The 21,650-nt window shown below is 42.1% G+C and overlaps 1 protein-coding gene across 2 annotated transcripts in view; it reads left to right on the plus strand.

Moving 5' to 3' along the window:
* Positions 1–21,650, plus strand: part of LYPD6B (LY6/PLAUR domain containing 6B) — a 116,162-nt gene that overhangs the window by 23,261 nt on the left and 71,251 nt on the right. The window contains exon 2 of one of the 2 annotated variants that reach the window (XM_075933354.2): positions 13,077–13,158. The exons of the other annotated variant lie outside the window; for it this stretch is intronic. The gene's annotated coding sequence lies outside the window, so the exon portion shown is untranslated. The remainder of the gene's footprint in view (positions 1–13,076; positions 13,159–21,650) is intronic. 2 annotated transcript variants of the gene reach the window in all.

Genomic DNA, 21,650 nt, shown 5'->3' on the forward strand with positions numbered 1-21,650 from the left:
GCAGCTTAAGTCAACCTAATTTATGTCAATGTACATACTACAGCCTTCCTCCCCCCAATGTAAGTACCTTACTATACCCACCCATTATAACTCAGGGTATATCTATACTATGAAATTAAGTCAAATTTGAGGTGGATTTTTTGCATCCAATTTTATAAAGTTGAAGACGCCTGTCCTCACTAAATATATCTGGTCCACAGAGGGCGTCTCCACTACCACTGCTAATATTGACTCTAACATTGATGCACTGTGGGTAGCAATCTGATTTTTCCTGCCTCCCATTTGAATTCTGGGTTAGACTCCCAATGCTTGATGGGACAAAAACATTGCAGCAGGTGATTCTGGGTATGTCAGCTTCCCATGATGCACTTCTCTTCCCTCCCTCTCTGCTTGAAAGCAACTCAAACAATCATTTTATACCCTTTTTTTCCTTGGCTAAGGGTGCAGATGCCATAGCATGGGAAGATGCCATAGCATGGGAAGCATGGACCCGCTCCACTTCAAACTGCTGTGGCAAACATTGCAAACACCTTGCCCATGAGGCTCTGGACAAACTGCTGCATAGCTAGAACAGCCTGTGCCAGGAAAAATGCAAGGAGGCTACACACACAGACATGCAGGATCATACTGAATGCAGCAATTGGCATGTGCTGGTAGCAGCTGACGCAATGGAATGCCGATTCTGGTCCTGGGAAATAAGCAGAGACTGGTGGGACCAAATAGTTATGCAGCTATGGGATGACCACTAGTGGCCACAATATTTTTACATGTGTAAGGCCACTTCCATGGAACATTGTGAATTGCTTTCCCCCACCCTGAAGTGCAGCTATAACAGAAAGAGACCCGATAGGACAGCTGAGAAGCGAGTGGCAATAACTCTGTACAAGTTTGTAATACCAGAGTGCTAGTGAGTAATTGGGAATATTTGGAGTAGGTAAATCTACAGTGGGGGCTGCTGTGATCCAAGTAGCCAGAACAATCAATACCCTTCTGCTAGGAAGTATAGTGACTCTGGGGAACTATGGTGACTCTGTTTCACTATAAAAAATATTTAAATGTCAGTTTATCTGAATATGACAAAGCACATGTAGGTTTACAATATTTTAAGCATTTAAAGTATAGTGACTCTGTAGGACACAGTAGATGGCTTTGCTGCAGTGGGATTCTCTAACTTGTCAGGCGCTTGATGGAACACATATCCCTATCTTGGCATCTGACCACCTTGCCAAAGGACACACAAACTTATCGGGGTAATTATCAGTGATGTTGCAGGTGCTGGTGGATCACAAGGGCTGTTGCACCAACATCATTGTGAGATGGTCAGAAAAGATGCATGACACACACAAAATTAAGAACTCTGGTCTCTTCTGAAAGCTGCAAGACAAGTTTTTTCCCAGAGTGGCAAATTACCACTGGGGACATTGAAATGCCAACAGTTATCTTTTGGAGGCTCAGCCTACACCTTACTCCCTTGACTCCTTAAGCTGTGCACAGGCAGCGTGAATAGCAGTAAGGAGCAGTTAAACTTTAGGCTGAGCAAGTGCAGAATGGTGGTAGTAGATTCTGATAAAGTTTATTGGCTAGATTAGACCTCAGCAAAAGCAATATTCCCATTGTTGCAATTTGCTGTGTGTTGCATAATATCTGTGAAGGTAAGGGGGAAAAGTTTTGAGGGGAAGAGGGGCGGGGAAGAGGGGGTCAAGGAAGATCACCAGGCAGCCAATTATGAGCAGCAGGCCTCTTGTTGTTTTTCATCTGCAAGGCAGTTGAGGGGAAACTGGGAAAGCTGAGTTTTATTCCAATGTTGCCACTGACTGGCTGTGTGGCCTTAGACAAATCATTTAACATCACTATGGCTCACTTTGTTCAGAATACAATGAGATTGACAATATGTTCTCACCTTCTTCACAGGAAGCAGTCTACTTTGTTGATAACAATGTATATTGTGGCACTACAAGTAGAATTGAAAATCATTGTGTCCATACATAGAGGGGGCCATTGCCACTGAGAAAAGAGAAAAGACTGACCTGAAACCAAAGTGCAAAAACTTACTAATTAATAACTTAATCAGGAAATCATTGGCAGAGCATAACAACTTTATTGAACCTACTGATGTATGCACAATGCTGCATGTTACACACCAGTAGATAAATGTATATACATTTTAGTTTATAGAATCATAGGAATGTAGGGTTGGAAACGCCCCAAGAAGTCATCTTGTTCAGCCCCCATGTTGAGGCATGTCCAAGTAAACTTAGACCAACACTGACAGGTGTTTATCCAACCTGTTCTTAAAAACTTCCAGTAATGTAGATTCCACAATCTGGAAGCCTGTTCCAGAACATAACTGTCCTGATAGTTAGAAACAACGAGGAGTCCTGTGGCACCTTGGAGGCTAACAAATATATTATATCACAAGCTTTTGTGGGTAAAAGCTCATGATATATTTGTTAGTCTCTGAGGACACATCTATACTTACCAGAAGTTTGACACTCCAGAGGTCGATCTTCTGGCGTTTGATTTACCAGGTCTAGTATAGAACTTTAAATCAAACACCGAGGACAGTGGTACTCCTCCTTTTGCAAGGAGTAAGGGGAAGCAGATGGGAGCATTTGCTCCCTTAGTTTGGACGCTGCCAAAGCATGCCTTAAGATAAGCCGACCTGCCAGGTCTAGTGTAGACCTGGTCAGAGATGCCACAGGACTGCTCATTGTTTTTAAAGTTACAGACCAACACAGCTACCCCTCTGATATTAAGAAAATCTAACTATCTAACCCAGATCACCCTTGCAGATTAATTTGATTATTTCTTATCCTGTCGTTGAGTGGACATGGAAACCAAATTGACCATCATTTTCTTTATAACAGTCCTTAAAGTATCAGGGCTTCCCTCCATCTTCTCAAGACTAAACATGCCCAGTTTGTTAACATTCCCTTATAGACCAGATTTTTCTAAAGCTTGCGTCATGTTTACTGTTCTTTTCTGGACTCTTTCCAGAGTTTCCATATCTTCCCTAACATGTAGAGCCCAGACCTGGGCACAATACGCCAACTGAGGCTGTTGTAAGCCAAGTAGATCAGGACAATTATTTCCCATGTCTTACATTTCAGACTTCTGCTAATATACCCCAGAATATTAGCCTTTTTTGCAACTGTATCACATTGTTGGTTTGTATTCAATTTGTGAATCATTTTAACTCCCAGTTCCTTTTCAGCAGTACTACTGCCTAGCCACTTATTCCCCATTTTGTAGATGTGTATTTGATTTTTTCCTTCTTAAGGTAGCTATTGTGCACTTGCTTTTTTTTTTAAATTTAATTTCATTTTATTGATTGCACAGCAATTCTCTAATTTGGAGGACAGGATTAGAATTTAAAACAACTTTGACAAAGTACTAGCAACCCCATCTCATCTTGGTGTCATCCACACTGGGGCTGGATTACCCACTAGGCAGACTAAGCACGTGCTTAGGGAACCAGCGAAGCAGGGGCACAAAAAAAAAAAAAAAGATTTTACGGTATAGTATTGTTTTTATTTTGAATTACATATGGGGCGGGGGACACCATAATCTTTTCAGTGCTTAGGGCCTCTAAAGGTCTTAATCCAGCCCTGATCCACACATTTTATAAGCATACAGTCCCCTCTATTACACAAGTAACTGATGAAGATGTTGAGACATTTACACACTTTCTATTAACTAGTTAGCATCTACATAGCATTCCCATAACAGAGGAGAACAACTTAGGAGAACCAGCTGAACCTGTAAAGGAGGATGCACGTGCAACTGTTTCTTTCTTTTTCCCTGTAACCCTGGCTTCTGCATACTTGGGTGGCAGAGGATCCTCTCCGTCCTAAACCATCAATTCCCAATGAAGAGTTCATCTCCCAAATAGCAAAGGAATATGTATTGTGGAAATGGATAACCACTGAGCAACCGTTATCCTTCCTGCTAGATACATAACAGGTGAAAGAGAGAAAAGGAAGGTCCTGGAGCAGCTTTTCCAAAGGATTATCTATGTACACACATGAAATAAAAGGAAGCAATGGAAGGCAAGCAGGGCTTGGGAGTTGAGGGAAGGTGGTTGGTGGGAGAGCAGTTCGCTGAAGTGGAGCTACAGAGCTAGCAAAGTTTATGTCTCAAGTACAAAATGACTGAAGCTAGTTGTTCAAATACTAAATATTCCATTGTCTATGTTTTATTCAACTGTATTTACTTTAGGAGCAAGAAACTGATGTAGTCTGAGACGTGTGAAGTTGATTCCCAAAATTCTTTTTCAAACCGTCTCATTTACTTTTACTCCCAGGAAATCCTTTTCAACTCTATAAAGAGACAGAGAGACTGAGATTAGGATTACAGCACACAGAGAACCTGCAGGTGAATGTCATTCATGCTTCGTAATAACCTGCATGAAAAAACCTGTGCATCTCTTCTATTAAAAGCACATGGCTGACAGGTGGTTCTGCCAGCACAAGTTAGTATCCTAGCACATCTCCACCCAAGAGACTCTGTAAGATTATGTAATTACCACATTAACATGTTTTACTTAATTATTGCTTTGCTGGAACGTAAAGCTATTTTGGCAAATGCTGGGTGCTTTAGAGCAGAACACATAATTAAGGGCCTTATCCTGTAAATCTTGACTCATGTGCAGACCCATTGAAATTAACCAACAATGTGGTCATCACATTAAAGCACAAATAGAGTCTTAACTTTCAGATTGGAAGATCACTGAAGCAATCACAGAGGATAATGTAATAAAACTGACTAATGGAGGTCCTGTATTGTTAAAAGTTTTTTGTGTAGCATCTTCAGTCCCAACATATAGGGCACTTCTGTTTGTGCCTTTCATCAGCCAACAATTCCAGTTATGATACTCTCCTAAGCAGGGAATAATAGCCAAGCTGAATTGTGAAAGTGCTCTGAGGGAGTCTTCTTTTATGAGGATCATAAAACAAAGGACTTTATAAGAAGTGATTTTCATTTTGGTAGATCCTTAGATCTGACACACTTTTACGCTAGGGACTCTAACTATAAATGTAGGGAATATTTGAATAGATGTAGTGGTGTTTCACTCCCAGTAGCATGTATATAATAACTTTTATGCTTCATATTGCCCCCTGTCACGGGGGGACTACCCCCCTCCCGCTTAGCCCCAAAGGATTGTGGGGTAGGGGAGCCAGCGTTCGGTTCACGGAGGGGCTCTCCGCTATCCACTGCCCTTTTACTCTTGGCCTATAGGGCGTAGTAGGGTCTCTTATAGCGGGATTGAGCCCCGCTATGGCCAGAACCCTCCTACTTAGACCCTGGGGCCTCCCAAGTTCCCAGTCCCTGTGTTTCCCCAGGTCCAGCTCTCACCAGTCCGTTGCCCCAGCCTCCGTCGGAACGCCCCCCCGGGGCCCCGCATCACCTGGTTGCTCCTCTGCAGCCTGTGGTCCGGCCAGTCCGGGCTCGGGCTCTTCGCCGCGGCTTTCGGCTCGCCCCCTCTTGCCCTGGGGAATTTTGCCCTGGGGATGTAGGGAGGTGTTCCCCAGTTCCCCCGCCGCAAGTCCCCCGGTGCAGTCCGTCGGCCCCTCCTGTGGCCTCTGCCCCACTCCCTCGGCGTCTTCCGCTGCCGCCTCCAGCCTGCGGGTGTGCCCCCCCCCCCGCAGGTGTGCCGGTGCCGCGCTTAAAAGCGGCTGCAGGCTTGCCGCGCATGCGCGGCAATACAGCCGGCATTCCCCCGGCTCTCCGCTCGCTGCGTGAGCTGTCCACACGCCTGGACCCGGCGCGAGTGACGGGGCCGGCCCGTCACACCCCCATACATCTAGTGCAGTTTCCAAGCAAATCTCACGTTTCAGGGGATTTTGAGATTTAAAAAGATTCAAGACTAAGAAGAATTTGTATTACATATACATTTTTCTCTTATATCAAATACCAAGAATGTTTTCATAACCTTTACTTAAAGAAAATAAGGGGGTTTAGAATTACAGAGCATTGGAAGCTTCAGAAGGTTAGCCAAGTTAGTCTGTAACAGGAAAAACTTAAAGAACAACAAATAGTCTAGTAGCACTTTAAAGACTAACAAATCATGTAGATGGTATCATGAGCTTTCGTGAGTAAAACCCAGTTCTTCAGATGACCAGCCATCTGAAGAGCATTGGAAGTTAAACCATGTAACATTGAAGGCAAGCCCCTCACAATTTCCCTGTGATGGAATCTGGTTAGGTGGTTAATAATCACTCTTTAATCAAACAACCAGAAAGATGTGACAAATGAGCCTGGCTTTCTACTTCATTAGTTATAGGAAATAAGAGAGTCAGTGTGTGGAACAGTTGGCTAACTGCTTGAGAGAAATTAGATGTAGGGTTGAGTAGGAAATCTGAGTTGGCTGTGTGCACACAAATGAGGAGGTTAGTTAAACAGAAATTAAAAGATGCAGTGCCAAAAATGAAATCCTTGCAAAGCTGCATGGAAACTTTTCAAAGACACTATAATAGAGGCTCAACTTAAATATATACCCAAAATTAAAAAATATGCCATGGTTTAAGAACCAAGTAAAAGAAGCAATGAGAGATAAAAAGGCATAATTTAAAAAGTGGAAGTTAAATGCTAGTGAGGGAAATAGAAAGAAGTATAAATTCAAATGAAGTGTAAAAATGTATTTAGGGACACCAAAAAGGAATTTGAAGAACAGCTAGTGAAAACCTCAAAGTATTAGAGTTTTTTTTTTAAAGTACAGCAGAAATGAATTCTTTGCATCAGTCTTCATGACTGAGAATATTAGGGAGATTCCCAAACCTGTGTCATTCTATGTAGGTGACAAATCTGAGGAACTGTCCCTGGTTGAGGTATCATTAGAGGCGGTTTTGGAACAAACTGATAAACTAAACAGCAATAAGTCACCAGAACCAGATGGCACTTTCTCAAGAATTTTGAAGGAACTTAAATGTGAAAATCATCTTTTGTACCAAATGACTGGAGGATAGCTAATGTGACACCATTTTTTTAAAAAGGGCTCCAGAGGTAATACTGGAAAGTGTAAGCTGGTAAGTCTAACGTGAGTACTGGGCAAATTGGCTTAAACTATGGTAAAGAACAGACTTGTCAGACTCATAGAAGAACATAATTTATTGGAGGAAAAGTCAACGTGGTTTTTGTAAAGGGAAATGATGCCTCCTCAATCTACTAGAATTATTTGTGGGGGGAGGGGTCAACAAGCATGTGGACAATGGGGATCCAGTGAATAAAACAGACTTAGATTTCCAGAAAGCCTTTTACAAGATCCCTCATCAAAGACTCAGAAGCAAAGTAAGCTGTCATGGGATAAGAGGAAAGGTCCTCTCATAGACTGATACCTGGTTAAAGGATAGGAAACAAAAGGTAGGAATAAATGGTCAGTTTTCAGAATGAAGAGAGGTAACTAGTGGTGCCCCTCAGATGGTCTATATGGGGATTAATCCTATTTAACATATTTATAAATGATCTGGAGAAAGGAGTAAACTGTAGGTGGAAAAATTTGCAAATGATAAAACTGCTCAAGATAGATAAGTCCAAAGCAGCCCATGAAGAGTTTCAAAGGATCTCACAATAGTAAGTGACCGAGCAACAAAATGGCAGAAGCATTTTAATGTTTAATGCAAAGTAATACATGTGGGAAAACACAATTCAACTATATGTACAAAATTATGGGAACTAAATTAGCTATTACCACTCAAGAGAAAGATCTTGGAGTCATTGTGGATAGTTCTCTGAAAATATCCACTCAATGTGTAGCAGCAAAAAAGCTGCCCAACAGAATGTTAGGAATTATTAAGAAAGGGATATGAAATAAAACCCAGAATATTCATAGAATCATAGAATCCTCCAGCTGGAAGAAACCTCATAAGTCCAGGCCCCTGCCTAAAGCAGGATCAACCCTAACTAAATCATCCCAGCAAGGGCTTTGTCAAGCTGGGATTTATAAACCTCTAGGGATGGAGATTCCACCACCTCCCTAGGTAACACATTCCAGTGCTTCATCACCCTCCTAGTGAAATAGTTTTTCCTAATATTCAACCTATACCTCTCCCACTGTAACTTGAGACCATTGCTCCTTGTTCTGCCATCCGTCACTACTGAGAATGACCTCTCTCCTTCCTCTTTGGAACCTCCCTTCAGGAAGTTGAAGGCTGCTATCAGTTCCCCCCTCACTCATCTCTTCTGGAGACTAAACAAACCCAAATCCCTCAGTCTCTCCTCGTAGGTCATGTGCTCCACCCCCTAATCATTTTTGTAGCCTTCTGCTGGACCCTCTCCAATGCGTCCACATGCTTTCTATAGTGGGGGGGAGGAGGCAGAACTGGATTCAATACTCCAGGGCTATGTCTACACTACGGTTTTCTGCCAAAAGAGGCAATGCAAATGAAGTGCTGATTAGAATTTTGTCACGCTTCATTTGCATAATCTCCTCCGATGCCTTTTGCGCAAGAGATTTTTGCGCAAAAACAGGCAATGTGGATGTGTCCGTTTTGCGCAAGATCCTTGTCCCAGTATTTTCCTGGTATGCCAGTCTGGTTGCCTACCATATTTGCTTTCCTTACTGTGCATCAGGATGATTTGTTCCTGTGCCTTCAATAAGGCTTCTTTAAAATACTACCATATCTCCTGGACTCCTTTCCCCTTCATGTTAGCTTCCCAGGGGATCCTGGCCATCAGTTCTCTGAGGAAGTCAAAGTCTGCTTTTCTGAATCCATGGTGTATTTTGCTGCTCTCCTTTCTTCCTTTTGTCAGGATCCTGAAATCTACCATCCCATGATCACTGCTTCCCAGGTTGCCACCCACATCTACTTCCCCTACTAGTTCATCCCTGTTAGCAGCAGGTCAAGCTGCGCATGGCCCGTGGTCGGTTCCTTCAGCACTTGTACCAGGAAGTTATCCCCAACATTCTCCAAATCTTCCTGGATTATCTGTGTACTGCTGTATTGGTCTCCCAACAGATGTCAGGGTGATGAAAGTCCCCCATGAGAACCAGGGCCTGCGATCTGGAAGCATCTCTTAGTTGTCTAAAGATATCCTTGTCTATCTCATCCACCTGATCCGGTGGTCTATAGTAGACACCAACCATAACATCACCTCTGTTGCTCTCACCTCTAAATTTAACCCAAAGACACTCAACAGGTTTTTCTCCCTCTGTATACTGGGAGCGCTGAGCAGTCACACTGCTCTCTTACATACAGTGCAACTCCTCCTCCTTTTCTCCCCTGCCTGTTCTTCCTGAACAGTTTATACCTTTCCATGACAGTGCTCCTGTCATGTGAGTCATCCCACCAAGTCTTCATTATTCCTGTCCAATCATAGTTCTTTGACTGTGCCAGGGCTTCTAATTCTTCCTGTTTGTTTCCCAGGCTTCTTGCATTCATGTACAAACACCTTAGATAATTAGTTGTTTGCCCTACCTTCTCTGTTTGAATCAGGGGTCCTCCTTTGTTGCTCTTTCGTCCTTGTGTTTCTTCCCGGTATCCCACTTCTCCACTTACCTCAGGGCTTTGGTCATAATCCCCCAGTGAACCTAGTTTAAAGCCCTCTTCACTAGATTTGCAAGCCTGCCCTTGAAGATGCTCTTTCCTCTCTTGGTGAGATGGATCTAATCTCTTCCTAGCAATCCTTGTGCCCGGAACAGAGTCCCATGGTCGAAGAAACCAAAGCCCTCTCTCCAACACCACCTGTGCAACCACGCATTTACTTCCACGATTCAACGATCTCTACCTGGACCTTTTCCTTCAACAGGGAGAATGGGCGAGAACACCACTTGCACTTCAAATTCTTTGATTCTTCTTCCCAGTATTACATAATCTGCAGTGACCTGCTCAAGGTCATTCTAGGCCATATTGTTATTTCCTACATGGCGAAGCAGAAAGGGGTAGCTATTTGAAGGTTTGATCAGTTTTGGAAGACTCTCGGTCGCATCTTGAATTCTAGCTCCTGGTAAGCAGCACGCCTCTCGAGATTCCAGGTCTGGATGGCAGATGGATGACTCTGTCCCTCTTAGGAGTGAGTCCTCAACCGCCACCTCCTGTCTTCTTCTCCTGGGGGTGGTGGTCATGGAACCCCTATCCCTAGGACTACACAACCCATGCTTCTGGTCGATGGGGTCGTCTTCTGATCCTTCCCTGAGAGGTCTCTGCCAAAGCATTCTCCACCATAGTGCCTGTGCAGAGAGCCTGAAAGCAATTACTTACCTCTACTGGAATTGGGGTTACCTAAGTTGGCTGTATAAATTCATGATACACCCACATTTTGAATACTGCATGCCGATCTGCTCACCTTATCTCAAAAAGTTATGTTGGCACTGAAAAAATTTCAGAAAAGGGCAACAATAATGATTATGGGCATGGAATGGCTGCCCTATGACAAGAGAACAATAAGACTGGGACTTTTTATCTTGTAAAAAGAGACAACTAAGGAGGGATATGACAGAGGTCTGTAAAATCATGACTGGTGTGGAGAAAGTAAATAAAGAAAAGTTATTACTTGTTCTCATAACACAAGAATGAAATTAATAGGGAGCAGGTTTAAAACAACAAAAGGAACTATTTGGTCTCACAAAGCTTAGTGAACCTGTGGAATGCCTTGCCAGAAGATTTTAATTACCCTGACTCAACTTGTGGAACTCCTTGTCAGAGGACATTATGAAGGGCAGGACTTTAACAAGGTTCAAAGAAAAGCTAGATAAATTCATGGAGGCTAGGTCCATCAATGGCTGTTAGCCAGGGTGGGCAGAAAAGGTGTCCCAGGTACCAGAGGTGTCAGAATCTGGAAATGGGTGATAGGGGATGGATCACTTGACAATTATGTGCTCTGTTTATTCTTTCTGGGCACCTGACATTGACCACTGTCAGAAGACAGGATACTGGGCTAGATAGACCTTTGGTATGACCCACTATGGCCATTATGTTCTTATGCACAGATGCTATATAACACTTTGAGCACTTTTGAATCTCTGAAGTATAGGCTTGAGCCTAATTTATACATATTCAGTACCCCGTTAATTTAACACATCTGATCCTTCTTTAGAAACTATTAGCCATTTGAAAATTATGGGTAATTATCACTATGCGAGTTTGGAAGATTGCAGGGTGAGTTGTTAAAATAAAACTTGCTTGCTTTTGTCCACTCTAAAATAAACTGAATTCCAACTTTAATTTTTAGCATTTGGGTTCACTACAGCTTTCTTGCTACCCCTTTTCAAGCACTACAAATAGTTTGCATCACAGACATAAATATAAGGGCACTGGCCTTTTAAGTGTTCTGTTTATTCCTTCCGGGCACCATCTCTACTGTCACAAAGGTCCTTCTTCCTGCAGAGCTCATTGGATCTGAGCCAATTAAAAATGTTGCTTCTTGCCTTTTATCATGCTTTGTGCTGATTGTAGAGTTTTGGGCTATCAGATTGTGTGGCTACTTTTGGATTTTAAAGGAATTGTGCAGATTATGTTGAATGATCACAAGATATGGCATGGGTATTTGTGGTTTAATTTACTGATATGTTTTTCATAGGATTACAACAGAAATGATTTTTCTTAGTGTGATGGCTGCCATCTTGGCCAACACACTGGAAATTGAACTGGGGACCCTCCAGAGCTAGCCCCTCTCCCCATGAGCTACTACAGCATCAGTTAAAGATCCCCGACCATACCTCTAACAATTTCTTGTCCTCCACACATCAGGCATAGCAGAGACTTATAACACACATTCATCTGTAGGTTACTCCCATAGCATGAATCAATCCCATATTAGTCGGGTTAAAATCTTTAAGGAGTAATGGTTGGGGCCGTACCCACTGGAGTTTGGGAAATAGGATAATTGCCCTTTCCTGCATTACCCCTATTTCTATACTGATGTAAATTAGATTGGTGTAAAGATCTTAGCCCTTGTGAAGTCAGGTATTCCCCATACAGTAGTTTACACAAATCCCACAGGCTTGGAATTCAATGGGTCAGTCAGGAACTTGGGGTAGGTCTTGAATAATTAATATGCTCTAGTTTTAAGTACTGAAATGAGGGGGGCAAATGGATGTTGGCTTGAGGTCTTTAGATGTTGGTTTAATTGTCATTTTAAGTTATAAATCAAGTTGTATCGGTTTAGCCAAAAAATATCCATCCTCAGTGATACTTGCCATTTGTAATGAGTTGTTCGCCCCCAGTCCCTTCAAACCTGACTCCCAAGTGATGTTGCTAGATACAATTACACTGGACAACAGTCAGTTTAGGATTTACATGTCCCAATGGGTTGACGAGAATCAGCTGGTGAAATCTGTATTGATGTTCTGTAACACACAAGATTTGTGGGTGCCACCTCTTCACAACGGTCTGCAATTTTGACCTTCTCTGTCAACTCATGACTATCACAGGGCAGACATATAGCTAAATGATAGAGTAGATTTCCCATCATCAACAGGCCAACATAGACTGTATCACCCACGTGATATGGCAAAGGCACCGTTTGGAAGGAAAGCCTTGTTTGTAGCAGTCCAAACAAAGCCAGATGCAGCACGCACAGAGGTGTAGCTCTGAAAGAATAAATAGGAGAAGAAGAGAAACTTCTAGCTAGCATACTTTATTTACACACTGGTTTCAAAGCCAGAAGTGACTTAATTGATTGACTGGTCTTGTGGGAGTAAGCTTGAAATAGTAGGGTTGCTATATTTTTTGTATGGCGTTCTCTTAATCTTTCATCAGTTCTGAGCTAGGGAGTGATAAACTAATACTAAAGTCCCTTTTAATGCTTTGCATAGTATGTATTAGTTATAAGACATAACACGTTTAAAATAAAATTGAATGGCTACAAGTTGTTTCACCTAGATTTCTGTCATTATTGAGTTGTGGTGGAAACAAGCCATTTACATGTTGACATCTTTACAGCAGCTCTGGGGGAAAGGAAGGTCAGAGGTCTCCATAAAATCTAAACTTCATGTTACCCTGGACAACTAAATACCTGGCAAGGAATGAATCCAAGGACTATCCAACCAGTATAAAGCAGCCAAACCTTCATGTGATAGCACCTGCACCAGTGTAAACAATCTGTCAACTCTTATCCCCTCTCCATTTTACTTTACATAGGGGGGCCCACCTGGGAAAAGCAAAGCAAATAAAAGTAACCACTGTGGAATGACAGCCATAAAGGAGCCATTGGCTGTAAAATGTGAGTAAACTTTCAGCAAAGGAAGCAAGTTATTTTTAAAGTCCGTTATCTTTTGCATTTAAAAATAAAGCAACTTAAGAAAATGACTAATACATTTTTGAGTGCTACGTATATAATAGTAGTAATGGATTGATTGATTCTACTGCATCTTTATTTAGCTACTGCTGCCTTGTTTGAAATCTGAACTATTAAGATAACACCTTTTCTTCCAGGGAAGAATATCATTTTTAGAGCTTTTGTTTTAAAATGAATAAAAAGTGATTTTTTAAAACAGTTTTAATGTTGTGTTGCTTAGTCTTCTGTTTTATACAAAATTGTATTTTCACTGTTTGAACACCAGATTTTTCTCTCAACATTTTTTTAAACTGTAGTTTTACTAAAACTGGGTTCAAAGATTTCCTTGAGTGTATATTGTTGGGGATTTTTATCCTTAGTTTTTTAGATTAACACGAAAAGGAAATGTACATTGTTTACTTAGTGACATTTGTGGGTATGTAATAATTCAAGTTAATATTTTCCTCAAGAAGCATTAATAGTGAGACACAATATCTACTGCAGTTGCACAGGTGGGTTTGGGGAATAGAATCTAGGAAACTCTGCATTAACCTACCATATTTTGTGCCAGAATTGACATGCCAAGGAAAATTTCCAAGTGGAGTTTTAGAATTCTGCTACCAATACTGTTGGGCTGTGTCTACACTAGGCCACTTATTCCGGAAAATCAGCCGCTTTTCCGGAATAAGCTGCGAGCTGTCTACACTGGCCCTTGAATTTTCGGAAAAGCAGCTCTACTGTACAAAATCAGCCGCTATTCCGGAAAAGCTACGCTGCTCCCGCTCGGGCATAAGTCCTTATTCCGGAACACTGTTCCGGAAAAGGGCCAGTGTAGACAGCCCAGTAGTCTTTTCCGGAAAAAAGCCCCGATTGCGAAAATGACGATCGGGGCTCTTTTCCGGAAAAACGCGTCTACATTGGCCACAGATGCTTTTCCGGAAAAAGGGCTTTCCGATGTAGACACTCTTTTTCCAGAAATACTTATAACGAAAACTATTCTGTTTTAAGCATTTCCGGAAATTCATGCCAGTGAAGACACAGCCCTGGTGAGAGCCAGCCAGCCAGCCAGATTCCTCTGTGTAGGTATAATACTGACAGGCAGAACTGAACCTGAACCTGGGACTTCTGAAGGTTAGTTCACGAATCTCTACACTTGAGCTAAAAGCCCATGACTCTCAGCTAAGGCTGTAGAACAAACTCATTCTTTCTCTCTGTAAGTCATCTAAGTGCTACTACATGGAACAGTGAACCACACCCAGTAGGTTGTGGGTAAAATATTTCTCCTTGCTTAGGAAATGCACCCGTAGCTTTAGACACTCACCTGAAATCCCAGACAAGCCCCCACTTATAATGCTGACAGGTGGAACCATACCTGGGACTTCTGGAGCTTGGTATGTGAGTCTCGACCACTTGAGCTAAAAGCCAGCTGGCTCTCAGCTAAGTCTGTAGAGCAAACTCATTCTTTCTCTCTGTGAGTGGTATAAGTCAGTGGTCCCCCAATTTTTTTACACGAGTGACTGCCAAATCCGTTTACAAGCTAACAGTGGACCAACAACATTTGTATATTTGCATATTCATTATGCAAATAACAAATATACAAATACAAAAATCCTATTTGCCAAAAAAAAGTACCCTCCCCCTTATACACTCCAACCCTGACGCCTGCAGTTTCCCCCACTCCCCCCATATTATTTCATTCAGCCCCAGCAACCAGAGCAGCCAGCCACTGGACGGAACAGATCCCAGCACCCTGCCATGCAGCAGATTCTGGCCCCCTATTCCTCACAGCAGGTCCCAGCTCCCTCCCCGACCCCCGCAGCAGGCTTCACCTCCCCCACCACACAGTCACGGCAGGCCCCAGCCCCACTCCTCTCTCCCAGGCAGACCCAATCCTCTCCCACAGGGCCGCAGCAGGCCCCAGCTCCCCACCATGCACCTGCGACATAGGCCCCACCCCCTAGCTGCTGGAACAGGCCCCACCACATGACCGTGCCCTCCCCCTCTCCCCCCAGCACCACATTCACTTTCCACATAGCCCTGCCAGCTGGGCAGTGTAGCGGGACAGCCTCACTGCGGCCCTGGCTCCAGCTCCATCCCTGCCCGCAGTTCCACTCACCCTGCTGCTGCACGGTAAAGTGAGCAGAAGGAAATTCCCTTTTAGGGATCCCCAGTGGGCAGGGCTAATAAAAAACTGGGGTTCGTGGCCTGCCGCCAGTGGGAAACGCTGGTTTAAGTGCTGCTACGTGGGACAGTGAACCTGATCCAGGTGAACCAGGTGTGTGGGTTACATAGGAATCCCTTAGGCAGCCTGGAAATGGATGCATTAGTAGTGACAATAAAGGTGTGAAGCTGAAATTGTCTCAGTGGCACCTCATTTTAGGGCTAGGTAAAAACATCAACTGAGCAATAAAATTGCATGGAAACCTTCATGTTTACTTTATTGATGTTACTGCTGGAAAGAAGTGTAATATTCACAATGTAAACAGCGTTGTTCTACTTGTAAATACAGTTAGTGTCCTTTGAAGAGGTAGTTAAGACTTATGGCAATCCTTTGAGAGGCTCAGGTAATAGCTATAATCCCTGTCAAGTGGTAATTCTTGCCTAACAAAATCCTTTTGGTACAGTTGAATTAAAATTCATCAGTAAAGCTTGTTTTTTCTGTACCATGGATGCAGTTGTTAAACAACTTTTTCCAAACCTACTTTGGTACTGAGTTCAAGCATTAATCTTAATAAAATATTGTTGGCTTTTAATAGTATCTGATTTGGATTGGATGAAATTAACTACATTAAACCCTTTGTACTCATTTGGGGATTTTTCCAGCCACAAAGAGTGCCACACATTTTTTGATAAGCTGCTATAATTCTGGCCTAATTACAGTTCTGTTTTGGACACAGGTTGCCATCTTTTTGTCTCATGGAACAAAAAATATTCAGGTTTTTTTGTACCTCCATCCTAGTTACTCAGTAAATTTCAGGATTGGTGGCAGTTTTAGTGAGGTGGTAAATATATTTAAATCTCCCCTGAAATCTGGAGCTGATGTCATCAACTTTACAATAGAAATGGCTCACATAAAGAACATTGTTGTAACTCTTTCCCAGTCTAGATGCCTCTGCCATGAAAGGCTTAGTAATGACTTTAGAAGTAGGTTGTGCATGGATGCTCTTTCACATCCTGAATGTTGACAAACCACCCAAATCTCTCTCTCTTTGCTGGACATGTTGACCTGCCTTTGTAATGATCAGTGGTTCAGAAAACTTTCTGAATTTTTAACCTAAGTTTTAACATAAGAGGCTTTTGCTGCTTATGTGTTTCCTGCTGCATAATGGCTGATAATATATCTGATGTGCAAGGGTAGTTCCTGGAGGCGACACTTATAATGGTATGCTAAATACTTAATAAAAAGCATATCAATCTTTTTCTTCACCTCAGAAATATGTGTCACCAACACCTATTAATGTGGTTTTTCTACATTTTGATCTTGTCACCATGCAACAATTCAAGAAAAAGTAAAGCTTAAGAGCATGACTTGGGGGCCTTGAGTAATTACTACCATGTCAAAATTACAAATTAATTTTACTTTCATGGTCTTTACAGTATTGCTTGCTTGCTTCTGTCTGGTTTTTTTTCTGTGTGTGTATGTACATAAGTAAATATATGTGTATATCATCCAAAACAGTTTGGATCTGATTCTGGCTGATGATAAACCTTCAGAAAACCAAGTTCAATTTTGAAATACAATTCATTTTTCTCTGAGGTCCATATTTTAGTTTAAATCTTCAGTAGAATTCCATACATTGGGAATGATATTTATAGAGTAGAGGCATTATACATTCCTAAGGAAATCTATTCAAACTTTAATTTGGATTAAATTAAACTGCTAACACAACTAATTTCTGTTGCCTTCTCTCTTGGCCTGACAATAGCTGCATATAACATGAGCATTTATAATTCTCTATATTGGATTTGGTTCCAGATTGTGTCTCAGGCCCTGGTTCTCATGAGGGACTTTTATCACCTTGACATCTGTTGGGAGACCAAAACAACAGTACACAGATAATCCAGGAAGTTTTTGGAGAACGTTGGGGACAACTTCCTGATACAAGTGCTGAAGGAACCAACCAGGGGCCATGTGCAGCTAGAGCTGCTGCTCACAAACAGGGAGGAATTAGTAGAGGAAGTAGACGGGGGTGGCAATCTGGGCAGCAGAGATCATGAGATGGTCAATTTCGGGATCCTAACCAAAGAGAAAAGAGAGTAGCAAAATACACACCTTGGATTCAGAAAAACAGACTTTGACTTACTCGGAGAACTGATGGGCAGGATCCCCTGAGTCTCTAAGGTGAAGGTAAAAGAAATCTAGGAAAGCTGGCAGTATTGAAAGCACAGGAACAAACCATTCTGATGTGCAGTAAGAAAAGCAAATATGGTAGGCGACTAGATTGGCTTACCAGGCTAATCCTTCGTGAGCTTAAACACAAAAAAGAAGTTTACAAGAAGTGGAAACTTGGACACATGTCTAGGGAAGGGTATAAATATACTGCTCGAGTATGCAGTAATTAGGAAGTATAATATATATAAATATAAGTATAATTAGGAAGGCCAAAGCACAACTGGAATTCCAGCTAGCAAGAGATGTGAAGAGTAACAAGAAAGGTTTCTACAGGCATGTTAGCAATAAGAGGGTAGTCAAGGAAGGTGTGGGACCCTTACTGAATGAGGAAGGTAAACTAATGACAGATGATGTGGGAAAAGCTGAAGTGCTCAATCCCTTTTTGCCTCAGTTTTCACAACCAGGTCAGTTCCCAGACTACTACACTAGGCATAGGCGTGCACAGCACATTTCATTAGGGTGTGCACCCAGGGAATTTTATTTTTTATTGACGAACATTTATTGAATATTCAATCAGAAAGGACATGCTGCGAGCCAATGTGGGCTTTCTATACATTTCTACATTTGGCGCTTATTGCATAATACAACAATCCATACTTTAAAACTAAAAGAGCGTATCATGCAATTAAATTAAAATAGAAAGCCACCTGTTTTTTGAGACATTAGGGGGTGCCTGGGCACACCTGGCACACCCTCTGCGCATGCCTATGACACTAGAGAACACAGTATGGGAAGGAGGTGGGCAGCACTCAGTGGAAAAAGAATAGTTTAAGGACTATTTAGAAAAGTTGACCATACACAGATCCATGGGGCCAGATCTAATGTATGTGAGGATGCTGAGGGAGTTGGCACACATCATAGCAGAGTCACTGGCCATTATCTTTGAAAACTCATGGCGATCGGGGGAGGTCACAGACGATTGGAAAAAGGCAAATGTAGCTCCCATGTTTAAAACAGGTCAGGACAACCCAAAGAACTACAGACCAGTCAGCCTCACCTCAGTCTTCTCCCACCCACCGAAATCATGGAGGGAATCCTAAAGGAATCCATTTTGAAGCACATGGAAGAGAAGAAAGTGATCAGGAACAGTCAACATGGATTTACCAAGTGCAAGTCATGCCTGATGAACCTGATTGCCTTCTGTCATAGGGTAACTGGCTCTGTGAACACAGGGAAGGCAATGGTCATGATGTACCTGGAATTTAGCAAAGCTTTTGATACATCTCCCACAGTATTCTTGCCAGTGAGTTAAAGAAGCATGGATTGGATAAATAGATTGTAAGGTGGATAGAAAACTGGCTAGATTGTCAGGCTCAATGTGTAGTGATCAATGGCTCAATGTCTGGTTGTGTCCAGTATCAGGCTGAGTGCCCCAAATGGCTGGTTTTGTTCAACATCTTTATTAATGACCTGGATGAGGGGATGGATTTCACCCTCAGCAAGTTCACAGATAACACTAAACTAGGGGGAGAGGTAGATATGTTGGAGGGTAGAGATAGGGTACAGAGTGACCTAGACAAATTAGAGGATTGGGTCAAAAGAAATCTGATGAGGTTCAACAAGGACAAGTGCAGAGTCCTGCACTTGGGACAGAAGAATCCCAAGCACTGCTACAGGCTGGGGACTGATTGGCTAAGTAGCAATTTGGCAGAAAAAGACCTGGTGATTTCAGTGGATGAGAAGCTGGATATGAGTCAACAGTGTGCCCTTGTAGCCAAGAGGGCTAATAGCATATTAGGGTGCATTAGGAGGAGCATTGCCAGCAGATCTAGAGAAGTGATTATTCGCCTTTATTCAGCACTGGTGAGGCCACATCTGGACTATTGCATCCAATTCTGGGCCCCCATTACAGAAAGGATGTAGACACATTGGAGAAAGTCCAAAGGAGGGCAACAAAAATGATTAGGGGGCTAGAGCACATGACTTACAAGAAAAGGCTGAAGGATTTGGGCTTGTTTAGTCTACAGAAGAGAAGAGCAAGGGAGGATTTGATAGTAGCCTTCAACTTCCAGAAGGGAGATTCCAAAGAGAATTGACAGTAGTGACAGATGAAAGAATGAGGAGCAATGGTCTCAAGTTGCAGTGGGAAAGATCTAGGTTGGATATCAGGGAAAACTATTTTACTAGGAAGGTGGTAAAGCACTGGAATGGGTTACCTAGGGAGGTGGTGGAATCTCCATCCCTAGAAGTTTTTAAGTCTTGGCTTGACAAAGCCCTGGATGGGATGATTTAGTTGGGGTTGGTCCTGCTTTGAGCAGGAGGTTGGACTCAATGGCCTCCTGAGGTCTCTTCCAGCCCTATGATTCTATGTAGTGCCACAGAAGCCTGAATAGTCTGCAAAATGTATATTTCAGAAAAAGCATCTGTTGACCAATTTGAAAGATACTTTGTGCAAAGAAAATGTTGTCCCATCAGAGTATGATTTGGAAATGATTGTAAGATCTCACTGAGCTGTAATGTCTTTTCTAGGACAGAATAGTTTTGGTTCAATAAAGCACCAGTTGTTCATACTGTAAGAAAGTGCAATAGAAAAGTCCCGAATCCATGCTTTCCATGTACTTAGTACTATTTATAGTCAATTGCTTACATGACCTAGCAGGAATAAATGATGAAGCACTATAATGGCTCCAATTGTTTTTCTCCAGTGGAACTCCATGAATGGTAATTGGGTCTTTTCTCACAAGACCCTCACTTCTTAGGTCTCAGGGGGATCATATGATCACTGCTTCTCTTTGCTATCTACCATTGGGAGAGATAATGAGATGCCATGGACTTGACTGCCAGCACCATGTTAATGACATTCAGCTTGGTATTTCATTCTCTGCTTCTGTAACCACTGCTACTGCTAAAATGTCAGAATTGCTTTAAGACATTAGCTTTTGGGTGAAGAACAGCTATCTCAATGTGAATCAAGACAAGACTGAAGTTATGGCTCAGGTCCCTGTAAGCATATCAGACTTGTGCTCAAGTCTTTCCAGATCTCCTCCCAAAGCCAGTTTAAGACCTTGATTCTAATTTTTAAAGCAGTTAATGGATCAAACCCCAGTTGCATCAAAGACTAAGTTTTGATTTATGGACCAACCTTCTATAGGACAATGCATATTTCAAAGCCCAGGACAAAACATCTGAGATCTGGGATCAAAACATACTCTGTGGAGGACATCCAGCTATGGAGCAGTCTACCACAGGAGACCAAGCAAATCAAGAGTCTGATTATCTTTAGGTAACACTGGAAAAATTTCCTCTGTTAAAAGAAATTTCTACCCTTCAGAGATGTGCACAATTAAAATACTACTTTTATTCCCAAACCCTGCCAACTACCTCACCAAATCCCTCCCCAATCTCCCCCCCCCCAAAAAAAAACAGCCTACCCACAAGCAAAGTTTCTCACAAGGCTCAACCCTTTAATACCCATGGGCTATGGAAAATATTTAGGGTTTTTTTTTTTTTTTAAGAAATCAATTGTAGTTATCGTTAAATAAACAAAACAAAATATTTCCAAAAAGTGAGTTTGATGGCCTTTTTTCCATTCATGGTTTTCAAGGAAGTTACAGGAGAAACATGAAGTTTGAGAGAAAACTATTAAGATATTTTATCCTTCGGTATATACTGGAATGAAACATTACTATTGGTTTCAAATATGAACATTTGGCACTTTTCTATAGTTTATGAGATTTCAGAATAATACTTTGTGTATTCACTCTGGACATAGGGCGGACAGTGTCATTGTAATCTTAGTTTTAGGGTACTGAGAATACAATTGATATTTTTCTCCATTGTCTGTTTGAACTTTAATATCTTGGCCTTATTCTAGAAAAAGAAATGTTTGTTGTAGCCTTAAAAGATGGTATCAAGACAATGGAAGAGTGCAAGACACCATTGCAGTGAGGTCAATGATGGTATATACCATTATATTTTGTGCTTGAAAAGCAAGAAAAATGAAACCCAAAATAAACAGAGTATAGCTCGCTCACGCATGCGCGCGCACACACACACACTGATGAAGTATCAGGAATAAAAGTGTTGTATGACCTGTGCCTTCCCA

The sequence above is a fragment of the Pelodiscus sinensis genome, chromosome 7 (genome assembly GCF_052426305.1).
Source record: "Pelodiscus sinensis isolate ZL-2025 chromosome 7, ASM5242630v1, whole genome shotgun sequence".
Taxonomy (NCBI): Eukaryota; Metazoa; Chordata; order Testudines; family Trionychidae; genus Pelodiscus; species Pelodiscus sinensis.